Raw genomic sequence first — 19,504 nt, 5'->3', positions numbered from 1 at the left:
TGGGAGAAGTCTTTCTGAAATGGGGCTATGTTGAAAACTAAAAAAAATGTCTTTGAAAAAATGTGGTTTTCATTTCTAACACGGGTACACGCCTTTTAAACTCGGAATTATCCTTAAATTATCCTTAAATTTTAATTCTTTGTCAATAATTACGAAAATAGATTTGATTATGTTAATTTTGTTGTGGTTTATTTGCAATTCAAATGCCCCGCTAATGTTAATTAAGCATTCGCATTCGTCCTCACTTTTTTCCTCAGCAAAAATCAGGGTGTTATCAGGATATAGTACTATTTTGCATCTCCTTATAACCTTTTTTAATCATTTATATACAAAGCAAATATTACAGGTCCCAAAATCGATCTTCTAATTATGTCTTAAACCATTCTAGTTGTGCACCTAAATTCTACACCTCTTTTTGACCGGAATTATCATTGACTCTGGAAATACACCTCTCGTAATTGACGTATTTACCATGACCAGCAGTGTGTGCCCTATTTTGCTCCAGTCATCTGTTATCAATCCCTTACTTATTCTGGTTTATTTTTCACATACTTATATATTATAAAGTTCTCTAACGTAAACTCTCTAAATTTAACTAGGATTTTCATACATATTGTGCGTACTTAATTGACATATTCATTTCTACTATTCTTTCTATAAAATAATGAATAAATTTATTTACAATCAACTTATCGTCACGATATTTCACCCCTTCGAATCCTACACAATCTATTTTTGCTGTTTATTCACATAAAACTGCGGTCGAATCATCCTATTCGTGCAAGGATCAACAACCATACGAAAGATAATGACGTGATACGAAAATTCGAATTCGTCCAACCAACGAATGCAAACGGATCGTAACTTCTCTTCACTCTAGAATAGTTTTCAAGTTCCACGATGCTTTGGATCGTATTTTGGGTCACAATTTTGTGGAACTGTCATAAATACAACTAAAATATAACCATGGGTCCGACTTTGATTTTATATAAGAGTTCTAGTGAAAGTGATGGAGCTGCGATAGTGCGGGGGCATCTAAGAGAAAAGAGCAATTCTTTGGCACTCTCAAACGCACCGTAAATATGTCAATGGTTAGTTATTCTATCTCATTTACAAACTATCCTTTGCAGATTCCTGAAACGGCCAGACAATAAGGGACAAATAAGATATTCCTCATTGAATGCTAGTGCAATTTTAAGTGAAATGGAAAGTCTTTATACCATACTTAACCCTAGAAAACTAAACCCCGCCTCTGAGGCGCAAAGATTGTCATTTTTACGTATTTCATTATGATTGAATGCAAGTGGCAGCACGAGCTTTCAAACCATTATAGTAGTCTCTTGTGTGAGTTTGTGGGCGAACGTTCATTGCACAAAGTTTTTTTGTTACGGAGATATAATATATTAATTCGTGTTGCCTGAGAGCCGAGGTTTAGTATTAAAGGTATTTTTCTGACTACATATTATTTCTAAATATTTCCTTTTTTTGCGACAGTAGCTATAATGTTAATGGCTTTTTCGTTTAGAGATGTGTACTTCTGACTCCCAAATAGAAAAATGGCTGGAGGAGCTGTCGCTAAATGGAAGCGAAATAGAGGACAATTTAGAAAAGGATTTCGATTCAGACGATACTCGTAGTCTAATTGATCCAAACTTTCAAATTGAATCTGAAGATGAAGTTGAATATATAATTGTAGGCAATCAAGAATTGACTCCTGTTGCAGTTTCACCTATAGACGTACCACAAAGTAATGACCAACCTAATGACTCTTTAATAATCAAGCCTTCCGAAGCTATTGTAAGAGGTAAGAACAATTTCATTTGGTCGACTGAACCGTCTTCTACAAAACGAAGCTCAAGTAGAACTCCAGCGAGGAATATTGTTCATGTTTTACCGGGATCAAAGAGAGAATTTAGGGATGTTACAAAGCCTTTAGATTGTTTTGAAAAATTTTTCACTCCAAATATAATTGAAGAAATTCTTCTTCATACCAACGAAGACATTAAAGTTAAATCCAATAATTACAAAAAACAAACCACAACCACATCATTAACTAGAACAGAAGAACTTCGTGCTCTCCTTGGAATTTTGGTTTTAAGTGGTGCGCTAAAGAACAACCGTTTGTCAACTAAAGAGCTACTTGATCCTTTGCTCTGCGGATCTAAAAATGTTGCTACAATGAGTATGGAACGTTTCAGATTTCTTATAAATTGCCTTTATTTTGATGATCGGCACACGAGAAAATAGAAGAAATACCGATAAATTTGCTCCCATTAGAAACAAATGGGAGATTTGTATTCAGCAATCTAGAGATAACTTTATACCGGGGTCATATGTGACAATAGACGAACAGCTACTAGCATTTAGAGGTCGATGTCCATTCCGAATGTACATACCAAACAAACCAGCTAAATGCGGAATAAAAATTGTGCTAGTCTGCGATGTCAGAACTAAATATATGTTTGATGCTTCACCATATTTGGGAAAAAATTTTAATACAGTAGCTGGCGAACCGTTAGGTTCTTATTATGGTAAGCTTCTCACTAGAACTATACATTGAACAAATAGAAATATACAATTGGTTCACTTCCATACCATTAGCAGTACAGCTATTAGCGGATCCTTGTAAGTTAACTTTAATTGGAACAATCAAAACTAACAAAAAAGAGATTCCAGATGAGTTCAAGCATAATACATCCCGTCGTATTGGAACATCCATTTTCGGTTTCCATGATAAATTAAGTCTTGTTAGCTATAAAGCAAAGCCTCATAAAACTGTTTTTTAATATCAACTATGCACGACGAACCCACACTTAACTCACTATCAAAAAACCTGTAATTATTGTAATATTATCCAATAATGCAACAAAAGGTTCTGTGTTGTCATGTCATAATAAATATGGTAGTATTGAATAGTTAAATTCTCTATGTTTCAAACTTTGACCAAAAACAAATAAAGCCAATGAGCAGAAGGGATTTCATGAAGGATCTTAGTAAGGATTTGTGCTGTGACTGGCTCTCAATGAGACTTCAAGAAAGACCATCTAGGCAAATTGAGTTCGTGAAGCAATAACCGACTCCATTCATAGCTCTGAAGAGCAGCAAGAAAACTCTGAACCACAAATAAAGAAAGGGAAAAGATCAATGTGCAATTACTGTCCATCAAGCAAGAAACGTATGAGTGTTTATTATTGTGCAAAATGCAATAGAACATACTGCCTGGAACATAGATCCCCAAATTGCTATACATGTGATATAAGAAAAAAGGTCTGAATTAATTTTTATGTACAAAACAAAATGTTAATAATATATTTGAAATTCTTTATTTTTATGAAACTTAGTACAAATAGCTATAAAAAAATATGAATTTTATGTTTTTGTTTTAAAGAAAAAAAAATTATAAAACTTTTTCTAAATGATATCCTTGCAAAAAAAAATGTAAGTGTTAATTTAATAAGTACATAATTGGCTTATAAAAACAATTTGATGAAATATTTTTTTTATATTATAGTTAAATACTCAAACTCTCAAAAAATAAAATGTTTTTCAATACAAAAACTTAACAAAAATTAGAGAAGAATTTTGTTTTTTAAAAAGTAGCCTGATAGGCGAGCTTTAGTTCTAAGCGTTTAAAAAAAAGGTTTAGTTTTCTAGGGTTAAGGTGAAATGAAAAGATAACACTCATGTATATCATATTAATTTCTATCACATACTTCATTAATGGCTACTTGTTGCATTGATCACATAAAAACGTTCCGTCAGTCATAAATAATTAAATACTAAAGAATACAAAAGTAAATAAAATAAAATCCAAAACCACTCATAAAATCGAAAATTCTCCACTTAATACTCAATCTTTGTGGGCCCTGTACTCCACCATGACATCTTTTTTGGTGGGGTTGAGTTTATTAAAATTCATCCTATAATAAATTTATTACAAAAACCATATTTAATAATATATATTTACAATTTACTTACATCACTGATTAAATTCGATCATTTACGGGCGGCTGTCGGTGTTCGAATAACAGTTCAATCAAACGAGTACGTTCAGCTAATCGGGTGCCTACATATGTCATAGTACGAAATATGCATTTTTCAGTGATGGGTGTACGTTCGCTGATGTGATTTGATTTTTGCTACATTTGTTTCTGCCCATGTGTATTTATTATACTATTTCTTATATACTTGTTTTTTTTTTGCGTTATTTATTTCAATTTTATATTTATTTATTATTTTTGTAAATCCAATTTCTCAAGAATATTTGTTAGTTTTGCTACTTTCTTCTTCTTAATTGGCACTATAACTGCTTACGCGATTTTGGCCGAGTTTAACAAAGCGCGCCAGTCGTTTCTTTTTCGTGCTAACCGGCGCCAGTTGAACACACCAAGTGAAGCCAAGTCTCTCTTCCAACGCAGAAGAGGCCTTACTCTTCCTCTGCTGCCACCAGCTGGTACCGCATCGAATACTTTCAGAGCCGGAGCGTTTGTATCCATTCGGACGAAATGACCCAGCCAACGTAGCCGCTGGATCTTTATTCGCTGCGCTATGTCTATGTCGTCGTAGAGTTCATCGTTCCATCGCCTGCGATATTCGCCGCTGCCAACGTGCAAAGGTCCAAAAATCTTACGCAGAATCTCTCTCTCAAACACTCCAAGCGTCGCTTCATCGGATGTTGTCATCGCCCAAGCTTCTGGGCCATACGTTAGGACGGGCATGATGAGAGCCTTGTAGATTATTAGTTTTGTTCATCGAGAGAGGACTACCTCATTCTGTTTGTTTGAAGACAAGAGGTACTTCGTTTTGTCCTCGTTCACCACCAGACCCATTCGCTTTGCCTCTTTATCCAGTTTGGAGAAGGCAGAACTAACAGCGCGGTTGTTAAGACCGATGATGTCAATATAATCGACATACGCCAAGAATTGTACGCTCTTATAAAATATTGTGCCTGAGCGATTAAGTTCTGCGGCTCGTACGATGCTCTCCAACATCAGGTTAAAGAAGTCATACGACAGTGAGTCACCCTGTCTGAAACCTCGTTTGGTATACAACGGCTCGGAGAGGTCCTTCCCAATTCTGACGGCGCTGCTGGTGTTGAGCAACGTCATCTTGCAAAGCCGTATTAGTTTTGCGGGGATACCAAATTCAGACATCGCGGCATACAGATAACTCCTTTCCATACTGTCGAATGCAGCTTTGAAATCGACGAAAAGATGGTGTGTGTCTATTTTCCTTTCATGGGTATTTTCCAAGAGTTGGCGTATTGTTCCAGGTCTAAAGCTACACTGATAAGGTGCAATCAGTTGGTTGACGGTGGGCTTCAGATTGTCACCCTTCACATACGTTCACTAGAACCTTATAGGCGATATTTAAAAAACTAATCCCGCGGTAATTGGCACAGATTGCAGGATTGCTCTTCTTATTTATTGGGCAGAGTACACTTAAATTCCAATCGGCAGGCATGCTTTCATCCGACCATATTTTGCATAGGAGCTGACACATGCACCTTACCAGCTCCTCGCCGCCATGTTTGAATAGCTCAGCCGGCAGTCCGTCGGCGCCCGCGGCTTTGTTGCTCTTTAGCCGCGTTATCGCTATTCTCACCTGGTCATGGTCGGGTAGCGGAACGACAATTCCGTCGTCAACGCTTGGGGTATCGGGATCTTCACATTCTCTGTGACATGCTGGAATCTTGTGCTGCAGACTACCATGTTTCGGGCCCCGGCGAAGTCGATCAGTCTTTGTCCGTTTCCGAATGTTTCGTTGTGCAGGCTGAATTCAGGTCCGACTGTGGGGCCAAAAATTCCCTCCTTGCCCACCCTGGCGTTGAAGTCGCCAAGCACGATTTTTGTGTCGTGGCGAGGGCAGCGCTCATAGGAACCTTCCAAGCGCTCGTAGAAGGAATCTTCGGTCGCATCGTCCTTCTCTTCCGTCGGGGCGTGGGCGCAAATTAGCGACATGTTAAAAAAACGGGCTTTGATGCGGATTGTTGCGAGACGCTCGTCCACCGGAGTGAACGACAGTACTTTGCGACGAGGTATCTCTCCCACAACAAATCCAACATGAATTTCCGCTCCTTTACATGGAAGCTGTAGTAGACGTCACAAGATCCTCCGCTTTTATTGCCTTGAATTTGATATCCGGGATATGTCCACCGCGGCCACAAGTTAATTGGTCCATTCGATCAGTCCAATTTTTGACTATGTAAAATGTTCCACGTAGTCGGAGGACGCCAACAAGTTGAAAACGACAACGAAGCGACATTTTGACGTCTTCTTCAACATTTCGATCTATGAACATCGCGAACAGATTTATTTTTTTCCAAAATAATCTTCCACAAATTGGAAGCGTTGTTCTGGCATTAAACAATCTGATGACATGCCAAACATTACTGCACATATAGTTCTCATGCAGATATAAAACCCCAAATTTGCTAAGGCAGTCTTAATAATTCCTCCCCAAATTTGCTAAGGCAGTCTTAATAATTCCTCCTCGAGCTTTAACGCTGGACTTATTTTCTCTGTGCTACGCTAAGCGGAGTTGTTGGAGGATGAATGGTCAACACTAGCTGATCTCTAATGGCTTTTTCAACACCCGGACAAGATCGGTCTCAAAAGTGCTATCTCACTCATGAATTAGCAACTAGTCTCTACTGGTTTACTTGTGAGACCAAAGTATGATTTCATTAAATATAATAAGACTGAAGTGACACCGGAGCTGAGAGTTTTAACAACTTTCAAAGCATGACACCGCATGTATTACCAGAACTAGTTAAGACAGGTAGATCGGAAGATCAAATAACAAGCAGCAAGCGGCATCTTCCCCACAAGACAGAAAAAAATTCGGTTGGCAAAATATTTCCGTAGAAATCACTATTTAAAAAAGTTGTAATGCCTCAAATTTCGTACACTTTTCATTAACTCAAACCTGCCCAAAATGTATTATTGCGAGTGACTCAAACGAATTCTGTCCATCCAATCGTGCGCATGATAATTCGAACAAAAATTAATATATTTTAAATTTACAGCCAGCCTAAATACAATTTTACTCAAATGTTCTCGGAAATATAAAGTTCGGTTCGGATCGAATTTAGCCTTTCCCATTTGTTATTTGTATTGGAGGCCGCCGTAGGCGAAAAGGTTGGTGCGTGACTTCTCTACCATTCGGAGAGAATTAAGGTTCGAATCTTCGTGAAACACCAAAATGAAGAAAAAGTTTTTTTTTAATAACGGTCGCCCCTCTGCAGGCAATGGCAAATCTCCAAGTATATTTCTGCCATGAAAAAAGGGTGTAAGCGTCAATTACGTATATAACGATGTGTGTTCAAAAGTATCGCGAATGTTGTGTTTTATTTTATTTTAATTTTGTCTCCTTTAAAGTAATCCCCATGAGATATGCACTTGTGCCAACGCTTTTTCCAATCTTCGAAGTAGTTCAAAAAATAATTTTTTTTATCTTGTTCAGCTCCTTCTTCGATGCCATCTTTATCTCGTCAATCGTAACGTAGCGTCGTTCTTTCATGGGCCTCTTCAGTTTCGCGAACAAGAAAATATCACAGGGGGCCAGATCTGGCGAATACGGTGGCTGTGGCATTAGTGTGTTGTTTTTGGCCAAAAAGTAGCGCACAAGCAACGATATGTGAGCAGGGGCGTTATCGTGATGCAAGAGCTGATTTTTGTTCTTCCACAAATCCGAGCGTTTCTGGCGGATTGCTTCACGCAAATTGCGCATAACTTGCAGGTAATATTCTTTATTGACCGTTTTACCCTGTGGCAAGAACTCATGCTGCACAACGCCCCTGCAATCGAAGAAAACGGTAAGCAAAACTTTTACATTCGGCCAAACTTGGCGCGCTTTTTTCGGTCTTGGTTCGTGCGGCAACTTCCATTGAGATGATTGAGTTTGGTTTCCACGTCATAACCATAAATCCACGATTCGTCACCAGTTATGACCCTCTGGGGCAAATGTGGGTCGTCGCGGACAGAGTCCAACAGCTCATTAGCAATGTTCATGCGATGCTGCTTTTGGTCGAAATTGAGCAGTTTTGGTACGAATTTTGCGGCGACCCGTCTCATGCCAAAAATCATTGAAAAAATTGAATGGCACGAGCCAATCGATATGTCTAGGTCCTCAGCAATTTCTCTAATGGTAATTCGATGTTTGGACAATACCATTTTCTTTACGTCATCAATTTTTTCGTCCGTTGTTGAAGTCCTCAGGCGTCCGGCACGCTTTTCGTCGTTCACATCTTCTCGGCCTTCCTTCTTAGAACATTTTGTACCACCGATAAACGTTGCTTTGGTCCAAAGTAACTTCTCCGTATGACATGGTCAACATTCGGAATGCATCCGCGCACTTAATCTCGTTTTTCACACAAAATTTGATACAGGTTCTTTGATCCATCTTTTTGAATAGGTAAACATCGAAGAGGAGCCGAAACACGTGCAAGCAAGGCAGCTGTCAACAATTAACTGAACATTCAAAATGGCCGATCTCGTCGGGATGAGTGAGAGACATGAGTACCAACATATCGCCACAAAAAAATCGAAATTCGAATATACGTAACCTGCGAAAATTCAAAATTCGCGATACTTTTTGAACACAACTCGTATGTACATATACATATATTTCTTAATGACGTTCTCATTTCTCTTATCTCATCGAGTTTTCTATCTTCATCGATGAATCGATAATCCCATACGTCGACGCGCCCAAATATCCGGGTCAAACTGGGCTGGAAAGCTCGCGTCCAGAAAAATTAAGAAGAGCTTGACTTGAAATTAAATATGCTATGTTACCTCACTGGCCGCCGTAGCCGAATAGGTTGGTGCGTGGCTACCATTCGGAATTCACAGAGAGAACGTTGGTTCGAATCTCGGTGAAACACCAAAATTAAGAAAAACATTTTTCTAATACCGGTCGCCCCTCGGCAGGCAATGGCAAACCTCTGAGCGTATTTCTGCGATGAAAAAGTTCCTCATAAAAATATCTGCCGTTCGGAGTCGGCTTGAAACTGTAGGTCGCTCCATTTGTGGAACTACATCAAGACACAGACCACAAATAGGAGCAGGAGCTCGGCCAAACACCCACAAAGGGTGCACACGCTAATAATAATGGGGTTTTCAGTAAGAGCGCTTCAACTTTTGAACTTTTTTGAATAAAACACAAACGGTTTGACTTTTTTAACTAATTTTTTTATTATTATCGAGTTTGAACATATACATTTAAGTATGAAATTCGATTTCTTTTGCATGAGCACCGCGTGCACGTTTTACGAAGTCCAATCGTTGAACCCAATTTTCGACCACTCTTTTGCATAAATCGGCCGAAATTCCAGCAATTTCGCGTTCAATATTGGCTCTGAGCTCACAAATCTTCGCCGGCTTGTTACTGTAGACCAATGACTTCACATAACCCACATAACCAAAACGGGACGGCTTGTTAAATGGACCGTAAAATGGCCGTAATGCTCTTAAAGTAGCAGCAATACAACGATTATTTTCATAAAAAATTTGCACGATTTGCAATCGTTGCTCAAGTGTGTAGCGTTCCATGATGAAATGTATACTAATGAAGTTTACAAATGACAAGCGAAAAATAAAAAATATTGCGTCGTTCGCCCTCCCTATCGGAAAAAAGTTGAAGCGCATCTATTGAACAACCCTATATATATAAATATATATATATACTAGCAACCCGCCCTGCTTCGCACAGGTATAAAATATATACCTTATGTCACTCACTGAAAAAATGATTAAAATCGATCCAGTAGTTTTGGCTTATTCATTACTGCCCGTGGCCCGCACGCGTTAAATTTGGAGTAAAACAATTCCCCTTTCTTTATAGAATGAAGATTTCCTGCTATCTTTGGGATATCTAAATTCATACCCTTCATTTTTGCATATTAACTTTTTGCATTTTTACATATGTATTTATTTTATTTTTACAACAATTAATATATTACAGAATGTCTTTATATACAACGTTCATAGCCTTCTTGTCATTAGACAATACAAACATGTTTTCTCTAGAGGTTACCCTTGAAAGAGCGACATACAGTTGGCCATGTGAAAAACAGTCAACACTCAAATCTAAGCCTGAACGTTGAAGGTTTGACCCTGAGATTTATTAATGGTCATTGCAAAAGATGTCTTTACCGGAAATTGTGAGCGTTTAAATTGGAGTGGTAGATCCGATGGTATCAGAGGGATCAATACATCTTCTCCGGTACCACATCCTGTGAGTATTGTGCACTCTATTATGAAAGTTTTCAGTGATTTTACCAGCAAAAGCGTGCCATTGCAAAGTTTAGGTGGACTTAGGTTTCTTAATAAAATAACAGGACAACCTATTTTCAGCTCAATTTTGTGAGGAGGGAGTCCTGACGGGTTCAAAGAATTTAGAAATTCTGTAGGAAATTGAACAGCTTCTTCCAAATCGAGAACAGTATCGACCGAGTAGTATATTTTCGTCGGCGCATCAATCTTTGAAGTAATCAAGTTATTTACTTTATCTACTTGTTCGTTAGTTGGTGACAGAATAGCTCTTTCTTTAAACCAAGATATTGTCTTATAACTTATGTTATCAATGTCGGGATAGACATTGTTGACTAACTCTTGGATGTTGTCTATCAAAACACAAAGGTTTTCTAGGTTAATCCTTCCCTCACTTTGTGTTAATTCTCCATTGTCAACTTTTAGCAGGATCTCTGGAAATAGCCTGTTCTCACGTGAAGATGACGAAACCCTCATATTAGTTTTAAGATCTAATTTATTGACATGCGACCAAAGGTGGGATCTTTTTAGCGAAGCATTTATTTCGTCAGCACGTGTTCCTCGAGTCACAACTGGAAGGATTTGACGGAAATCTCCTGAGAACAGAATTGTACATCCACCCATAGGTGAATTTTTGTTGCTCAAATCGGGCATTGTCCTATCCAATGCTTCCACAGACGTCTTGTTTGACATGATAGCTTCGTCCCAGACTATTAATGAGCAGTCACGCATCAATTTTCCTGTATTGCTCTGTCTAGAAACACTACAGACGCGATTTTCAGCGGGAGCTTGAATGTAGAGTGTGCGGTTCGGCCTCCTTCCAAAGGAGTAGCGGCAATGCCGGATGACGCAACAGCTAACGCAATTTTTCCGGTAGATCTCAATTACTAACTACTGATGTAATATCTTGAAAAATATTGTTTTTAATTATATGCTGTAAAGAGCCATATACATAGATCTATATGAAAACAACAATGTATTTAAGGTATTTAATTGGATAAGGATTAATGTTGTACCTATTTGTTGAAATCGCTTCGAAAATAAGCTATTAGTTGTCGTAAAAAGTAAATGACAAAAAATGTTATTGTATGGAATCGATAGCAAGCTAAACGCGCTCCGAATCAATAAAAACTATTCAAAAACTGTATTTTAATTACAGTATGCAAAATTCGTATTAGTACACCCCCTAATAAATAAAAAAACCACGTATATTTTCAAATTAATTTTAAAACAGATGCTTGAAACCGTTTTATTTTATAGATAATTAACTAAAATAAGGCCAAATAAAAAAACCGCTCACAAAGTGTATTGAAATGCAAAAAAAAAATAAGAGAGAAAAAAATGAACACTTTTCACAGAAGCAAAATTCGTATTAGTACACATGTATTTTTAATGATTTAAAGAGTAAATAAAAAATAGTTCAGAAAATTAATATTTTGTAGGATACCCTCGTTGCCTTAGAACAGCAGACAATCTCTTCGGCATAGATTCCACCAATTTTTTTGTGAGATTTGGAGGAATCTTCTTCCACTCTGATTTGAGGACTTTTTTTAAATGTTCTCGGTTCCTTATTTGATGATGTTTCATTTGCTTTTTGAAAATCGACCATAAATTTTCTATGGGATTAATATCCGGGCTTTGTGGTGGTGTTTTGAGATAATTTGGACAGTTATAAAGCATCCATAACCTTGTATCCAACGCCGTGTGCTTAGGGTCGTTATCTTGTTGGAATATACATTTTTTTTTTGCAACCCAATTTTTTGGCACCTTTGCGTAGATTCTTTTTTAAAATATCAATATATTGCCTCGCAGTCATAATTCAATCAATAAAATGCAACTTTCCTACTCCGTTTGCCCCGAAACATCCCCATACCATCAGAGAACCACCACCGTGCTTGAAAGAAGGCTGCAGATTTCGTTTTTGAAGGCCAGTATTACACTCTCTCCAAATTTTTATGCGTCCATCGGACATTTTTATATTAAATTTACACTCGTCTGAAAAAATTACCCTTTTCCAAAACCGCATATTTTTGTTTAAATATTGCCTGGCGAATATAACACGCTTTCTTCTATTGACTGAGCTTACATACGGTTTTCTAACCGCAGTTCTGCTTCTAAATCCCAATTTTTTTACATAATTGCGCACTGTTTGAGGTGTAACTTTGATAGAAAAGTATTTTTCTAGTTCTGCAGGTAGTGAAACTCCACTGACGGTGGGGTCTTTTCTCATAAGGCGTTTCAAATAAGTCTTGTGCCTCTGCCCAAGCTTTGCCCTGTTCACATTTCGAAGCTTTTTGTCAATCCTTCCACTGTCTCTATAAATTTTGACTACGTTTTGTATTGTAGACACACTTTTCTGCAATGTTCTCGCAATTTCGCGTAAAGACTTTCCGTTTTTGTTCATATTTATTATTAATCTCCTAGTTTCGTTTGACTTTGGCGACATTGCAAGCTAACTCCGCGAACTTGAACAAATGGCTACTAAAACGCAACTGCCCAAGGTTAAACATTGAATCGTTTCGAAAATAAAGGTAAATACCAACAAATTGTTTACAAATTCAACGCATACTAAGTGTACCAATACGAATTTTGCCTGCAGTAGAAATAGCTACACTGCTACTAAAGCTATTTTTTTCAATTCTATGCAAATGTTTAGGAGTTTTTGTTATTATTCTATTTTTTTATGAATTATACAATACCGCACTACGATTGAAATCAATTGCTTTAAAGTAAATTTGAAAATATACGTGGTATTTTTATTTGTAAGAGGGTGTACTAATACGAACTTTGCATACTGTATGTGCGATTTACTAATATAGAACGTGAAAATAGCGTTTTATTTCGCTGTAAAATTGTATGTGCATATAATTACATGGGATTCAGTACATACATAGATACATATGTACATACGTCCGAAATGAAATAATGCGAGCGATTCGTAAATACATACATACATACGTCACCATACGATGTAATTCAGCATTAATGAGGTGTGGTGAGATTATCGCTTAACGCCTGTTGCTTCATTCGGTTGACAGCGAACAAACACACAAACAGCTTTTTTTGGAAAAAGAGCTGCTTTTGTTTAAACAATTTTGGTTAAATAACAAATATATCAATTTTTTTTGATGCAGAACGAAAGTAAATATTTCAAAGTTAAACTCTAAGAAAGTTTCATTTTAATTGGTAGATTCGTTTATGATTTATGGCCGTGAAAACAAAAAAATTACGTTTTTTTGCCACATTTTGACCGATTGCCACGCCCCCTTTATATATTTCTTCACATTATATAGATATAAACCTTCCTCTTCAATCAATCTATCTTAAAAAAAAACCGCATCAAAATCCGTTGCGTAGTTTTAAAGATTTAAGCGTATACGGGGACATAGGGACAGAAAAAGCGACTTTGTTTTATAATATGTAGTGATATTACCTCACAGGTAGGCGATCAAGCTTATGAATCCGCAACATCCTTCGGAGCATAGAGGAATAGAGAACTTCATCGTGATCTTGACATACCAACCATGACTGAAGTAACGAAGCAATTTGCCAGCTTCCAGCTTGTTTCGACTGACTTCTCAAAGATGTTTAAAACGCACAACCGTAGCAGACCTAATGGAGATCGAGTAACATTGTATTGTACAAAGCTTCTTAAAAAAATTTAAATTATCAAATAAAAATTGCGTACAAGTAGCGTTTTATGTGTACTAGGCCTTCCAAACAATGTCTAAGAATCGTTAATAAAAAATAAAAAAAATTATCTTATAACATTTTTCTTTGACATTGAAGAGATGTTTTCCGTTTTCACTTTGTAGAAAGCCGTAAAATTTATTCAGCTCATATAAAATTAGTGTTTGTTGGAGTCGAAGTAAGAATTCGCTTCCGACTAGTTTTTTCTTTGTTCGGCCCTGCAAGTAAAAATCAAGCTCTAGCAAATAAAAAATCAAAACATTGTTTTCAAAATAAAACTCAAAATAAAAATTTTCCAGAAAGGCATCAGAGCTTAAAACTTTTATTAACATATTTTAAAACTACAAATTTGTCATGAAGCTAATTTATTTAATTCGTAAAAGTTCTTCGTCACACCTCAGTAAATTTGGAAAAATTAATAGATATCGTACTCAGATAAATTTAAAGAAAAGTATTATTATTATTGACGTAACTAACCGGTGTGCGTGACCAAATGAGCTTGCGCGTGACTACGGAGTCCATAGTGGTCATGAAACACCAAATGTTGGAAAAGATTTTTTCGAATAGCGAACACTCTCAGATGGCAATGGCAAACCGCTGATTGTATTTCTGCCATGAAAAACTAGTCACAAACTACCATCTGCTGTACGGAGGCCATTTGTGAGACAATATCAGTACGCACACCACAATTGCGAGAAGGAAATAGGCTAAACAGTCAAAGCGCCAATTACGACGATCGAAAACAAAATCCACTTTATTTAAAACTAGCAAACCCGGCCCCTTTCGCTGGGCACACTAAAATAGAATAGATATGGTTTAGAACAGAAAATATATGATTTTCATATTATTTATTTCTTTATTCTTCATTCAAGCGCTTTGGCATAAACAATATTTTTTGTTTTTCTATTTGTTTTTCAGTAAATATAAAATATAAATTGAAAATCAGGAAAAAAGAAGATTGTTTTTAAATTTCAAATTAACGCATATGAATAAACAATCGTCTTTTTTCCTGATCATCCATGAATTTTTCGTTTCAATTTATATGTTTTATTAAGCATTGGAGCTTTTTTAACCATTATCTATTTATATTTTTCAAAAAAAAAAACGAAAAAAATTTTTTTTCCACGAACACATAATTTCATTCGGATTTCACATTAAATTCTCTTTCGTAAGAAATTATTCACTGTTCCAAAATCCACTCCAAAAAAATTCACAAACAATTTTTACATGTTGCACTTACGTTTTTTCCTTATGGCATCCAAATCAGAAAGAAATATTGACGCATTGTAACTCACACTGTCAATTTGACAGTTCAGTTCCGCCCCAAGCGTTAAAAAAGTAAGCGACATTATGGCTGGTTCAAAAGAACGCTGTACCCGTTGCCAGTGCTCCGAATTACAACCAAACTTTACGAAACCCATTTTCAATACTTACTTAACAATGTGTGTAAGTTTGGTTTAATTCGATTCAAAGACACGGCGGGTCCACGTTTTGGCATATATTTCGAGACCCTAGTCATCAATAGGTATGAAAATTACCCCATTTTAAAGCACTTATCAACAGCTTTCATTTGATACCCATATTGTACATACACAACATACATACAAAAATACTCTGTACTAAAGCATTCACCAACAGCTTCAATTTGATACCCATTTTGTACATACACATCCGAAGGTTACCCGAGTCCACGTTTTGACCTATATCTCGAGCCCTATTTCCAAAATAAAATATAATCCATGTTACTCGTGGATGATGTAGTTTTCGAATGGTGAAAGAATTTTTAAAATCGGTCCAGTAGTTTTTGAGCCTATTCATTACAACCAAACAAACAAACAAACAAAGTTTTCCTCTTTATAGTACATATTAGTATAGATAACTTATAAACCATCTAAAAACCAAAACCAATTATACTTCATCTAAATATGCTTCGGAGAGACCGCTGTGATAGAAAAAACCAGTAAAAATAAGTTTAGGACTTATGGAATGATTACAAATCAGGAACGTACTGATGAAAGCATCACGTCTGGCAATCATAGCGAAATGACACAGACAATGTCAGATTTATGAGCAGAGTATAAAACTTTCAGAACGGGATGGAAATGAGGTTTGGTTTCAAGGTTTGGAATAGGGGAACAAATATGGAGTCTTCCGGAGCACCACGAGTTTAGTGAAAAAGTGACAATTAATTTTAACATTCACATACAAGGTGGTAGCCGAAACAATAAGTTTAATGATGGCATAGCCCATCGATATTTGGTGTCACAATTACTTTGTGTTATCAGGAGCTGTAATTTAACGTCGTAGGTGGGTGCCGTCAAGTACTAATATTATGCAATACACAACCGAACTTGGACTTTGGTCTCACACAGTTTCCAGCTCTTCCTTCGAATCGTACGAATAACGTAGACAATACAAGAGCGGTAGAATCTGGAAAAGTGCTGACGTGGCGCTCCCCACTGAGCTCGCACCGCTGAGCCAATGTGTGACAGCAGCAATTTGTTCACTGAAAGGGAAATCTCTGAACTAACTTTTGAATTAATACAAAAACTAAAAGAATGTAGAAGTAAACATGATCAATTTAACGCTATCGCACAATTAGCAATTAAGTTTCTATACTCTTCTATACTAAACGTGGCTAAAATATACTGATGAATTGTATCATCCTAATTATGTATGTGTGCGTAAAGATAGGGAAATTGGAGTGGGTGGTGGTGTTGCCATATTAGTTAAAAAGTCTATGCAATTCAATATCATAAATATTAATAAAGAAATAGTTGAAAATATTGGAATTAAAATAACCTCCTCTGACCATAAATCATTTAAGCTTAAGTACTAAATTACTTTCCAGGTGGAACAAATGCCTCGGAGCTTCGGAATAGTTACAAAAAGACTTAAGAAAACTTTCCAATTTGAATGGGTCGATTATTTTTTGCGGGGATTTTAATAGCAAGCATCGCAACTGGGGTTGTTCTAGAGCAAATACTTGGGGAAATATGCTCAATGAATTTACTACATTTTCCCCCATAAGCGTTTCCTACACAAACGATCCAACATATATACCTTCGTCTAGTAGGTTTTCCCCATCCAATATTGACTTGGTACTCTCGAATATACCCACGTATATATCTCAGCCTTAAACGATAAACAAATTTGATTCCGATCACCTACCGGTAAAATTTGTTCTCAATTTACATTTCAAGCATATCGACAACTTTATAATGGATTACGATAAGACAAACTGGAAGATTTATCGATCCTCATTAAAAAATTCTTTATTTATATTTATATTCCACGGAGGATATTGATAAAAACTTAATAATGTTCAGTGAAAAAATAATAGCAGCAGTACGAAGTTTAGTCCCACTTAAAACTTTGAAGACCAATTTTCTCAAACTACCCCTATACATTTTAAATTTAATAAAAACTAGAAGCTATTTTCGTAGACAATGGAGTCATTACAGACAGCTCTCTGACTACGAAGCAGTAAAACATTACTCTGTGCAAATCCGCAAACAGATCTTTCAGTATAGAAATACCAGCTGGAATAAGAAACTTAGTTCAATTGAAAAGAGAAGTAAGCCATTTTGGAACATTTGTAAAATAATGCGAAGAAAACATTTAGAAATCCCCCCTCTGCGTGAGTCAAATAAGACATTAATCTTAAGTCACGAAAAAGCAAATTTGTTTGCATATAACTTTTTAGAAAATCATAAGGTGTCCAATCAACTAGCATCTCCACTCGTCTCAAATTTAGTTGATACAGCTATAAACCAACTAAATTCGCAAGAAGTAGACACTCCACTATCTGAATACCTGGATTCAGATTATGTTCAGGATCTTCTGAATGATGCACCACTGAGGAAATCTGCAGGGCATGATGACATAAAAAATATTATGCTCAGACACCTACCTAAAGAGGCCATGATATACTTTACTTTTTTGATAAACTCTTGCATCAAATTGCAATATTTCCCTAATGCATGGAAAACAGCTAAAATAATTCCAATTCGCAAGCCGGGCAAGCCAGCAAACGCATCTGATAGCTACCGCCTTATTAGTCTTCCAAGCAGCTTAAGCAAGGTTTTTGAAAAAATTATCAAAAATAAAATATCCCCGTTCCTAGACACCCATAAGATTATACCAAACGAGCAATTTGGATTTAGACAACATTATAGTACGACTCATCAGATTAAACGAATCTATAATCACGTCAAATCTAACTTTGATCACAAGAAATCAACCGGTTTAATGCTACTTGACGTTGAGAAAACTTTTGATTCGATATGGCATGATGGTCTTATTTACAAATTAATAAATTTTAAATTTCCGTTACCACTAGTAAAAATTATAAATTGCTTTTTAAAAAATCGTTACTTTTGCGTGTTTCTGAATGACGAATACTCTGACATGATCGAATTACCCGCTTTAGTTCCCCAGGGATCGGTACTTGGTCCTTTACTGTACATTATTTATTGCTCTGATTTTCCCAAATTAGCCAATTGTTCATATGCCATGTATGCAGACGACATTGACATGTTTTATTCGCATGCGTTTGGTAACCAAATCGTAACCAAACTTCAAGATCCACTACAAAACATGGCAGACTACTTGTGTACTTGGAAAATAAAATTAAACATTGGTAAGATGCAAGCTATCTTTTTCACTAGAAAAAGAAGTCATTGCTTTATACCAAGTACAGGTTTGAAATTAGGTAGTTATGATATCCCGTGTACCAATACCGTACGATATCTGGGGGTGATTTTTGATAAAAAAGTATCTTTTTGCGATCATGTTAAATACATACAGGAGAAAGTAAATTTGGCGATTAAAATGTTATATCCCCTAATAAATAGATGCTCAGGCTTAAGCGATGAAAATAAACTAATAATTTATAAGTCTATATTTCAGCCAATAATATTATATGCCTGTCCAGCCTGGAGTAATATCGCAAAGTCGCATGTTAAGAAACTGCAAATCTGCCAAAATAAGATACTCAAAATGATGCTACGACTCCCATGGCATTTCTCCACCAGAAAGCTTCATGACGAATCAAAAAGTAAGAGTTTGTCAGATCAAATACAAAATTTGACTAAAAGATTCAAAATTCGTTCCAGTTTTTCGGACAATCTGCTAATAACTGAACTTTCTTAATGTTCAATTAGGCCGTGGTACTTAAATGCGTATAGGTTAACCCTAGCTTGTAAGATGTAAAACGGAGGTTTTTCTAGTAGGTTTTTCCTTCGAAAAAAGAAAAAATCGTTTAAAAAACCGAAACCTGTGATAAATATATTTATAAATATAATGATGTAGAATTAAGATTTATATCATATTCTGTACATTGTGCGATAACATAAATATTGTAACGTTTTTTTACTTAATAAACTCTTATCTAATCTAATATTATGCAAGCCATCCTTTATCGATTCAGGACCTTTAAGCGAATGTCGAGCAAGCCATTCATGAGATAGAGCCAGAAACCGTCACCAATACCATGGGAAACTGGGTTAACAGGCCTGCATAAATAATGAGAATTCGGG

Source organism: Anastrepha ludens, chromosome 4, assembly GCF_028408465.1.
Source record: "Anastrepha ludens isolate Willacy chromosome 4, idAnaLude1.1, whole genome shotgun sequence".
Classification (NCBI taxonomy): domain Eukaryota; kingdom Metazoa; phylum Arthropoda; class Insecta; order Diptera; family Tephritidae; genus Anastrepha; species Anastrepha ludens.
The sequence above is the reverse complement of the archived record's forward strand: the minus strand, read 5'-3'. Positions refer to the sequence as shown.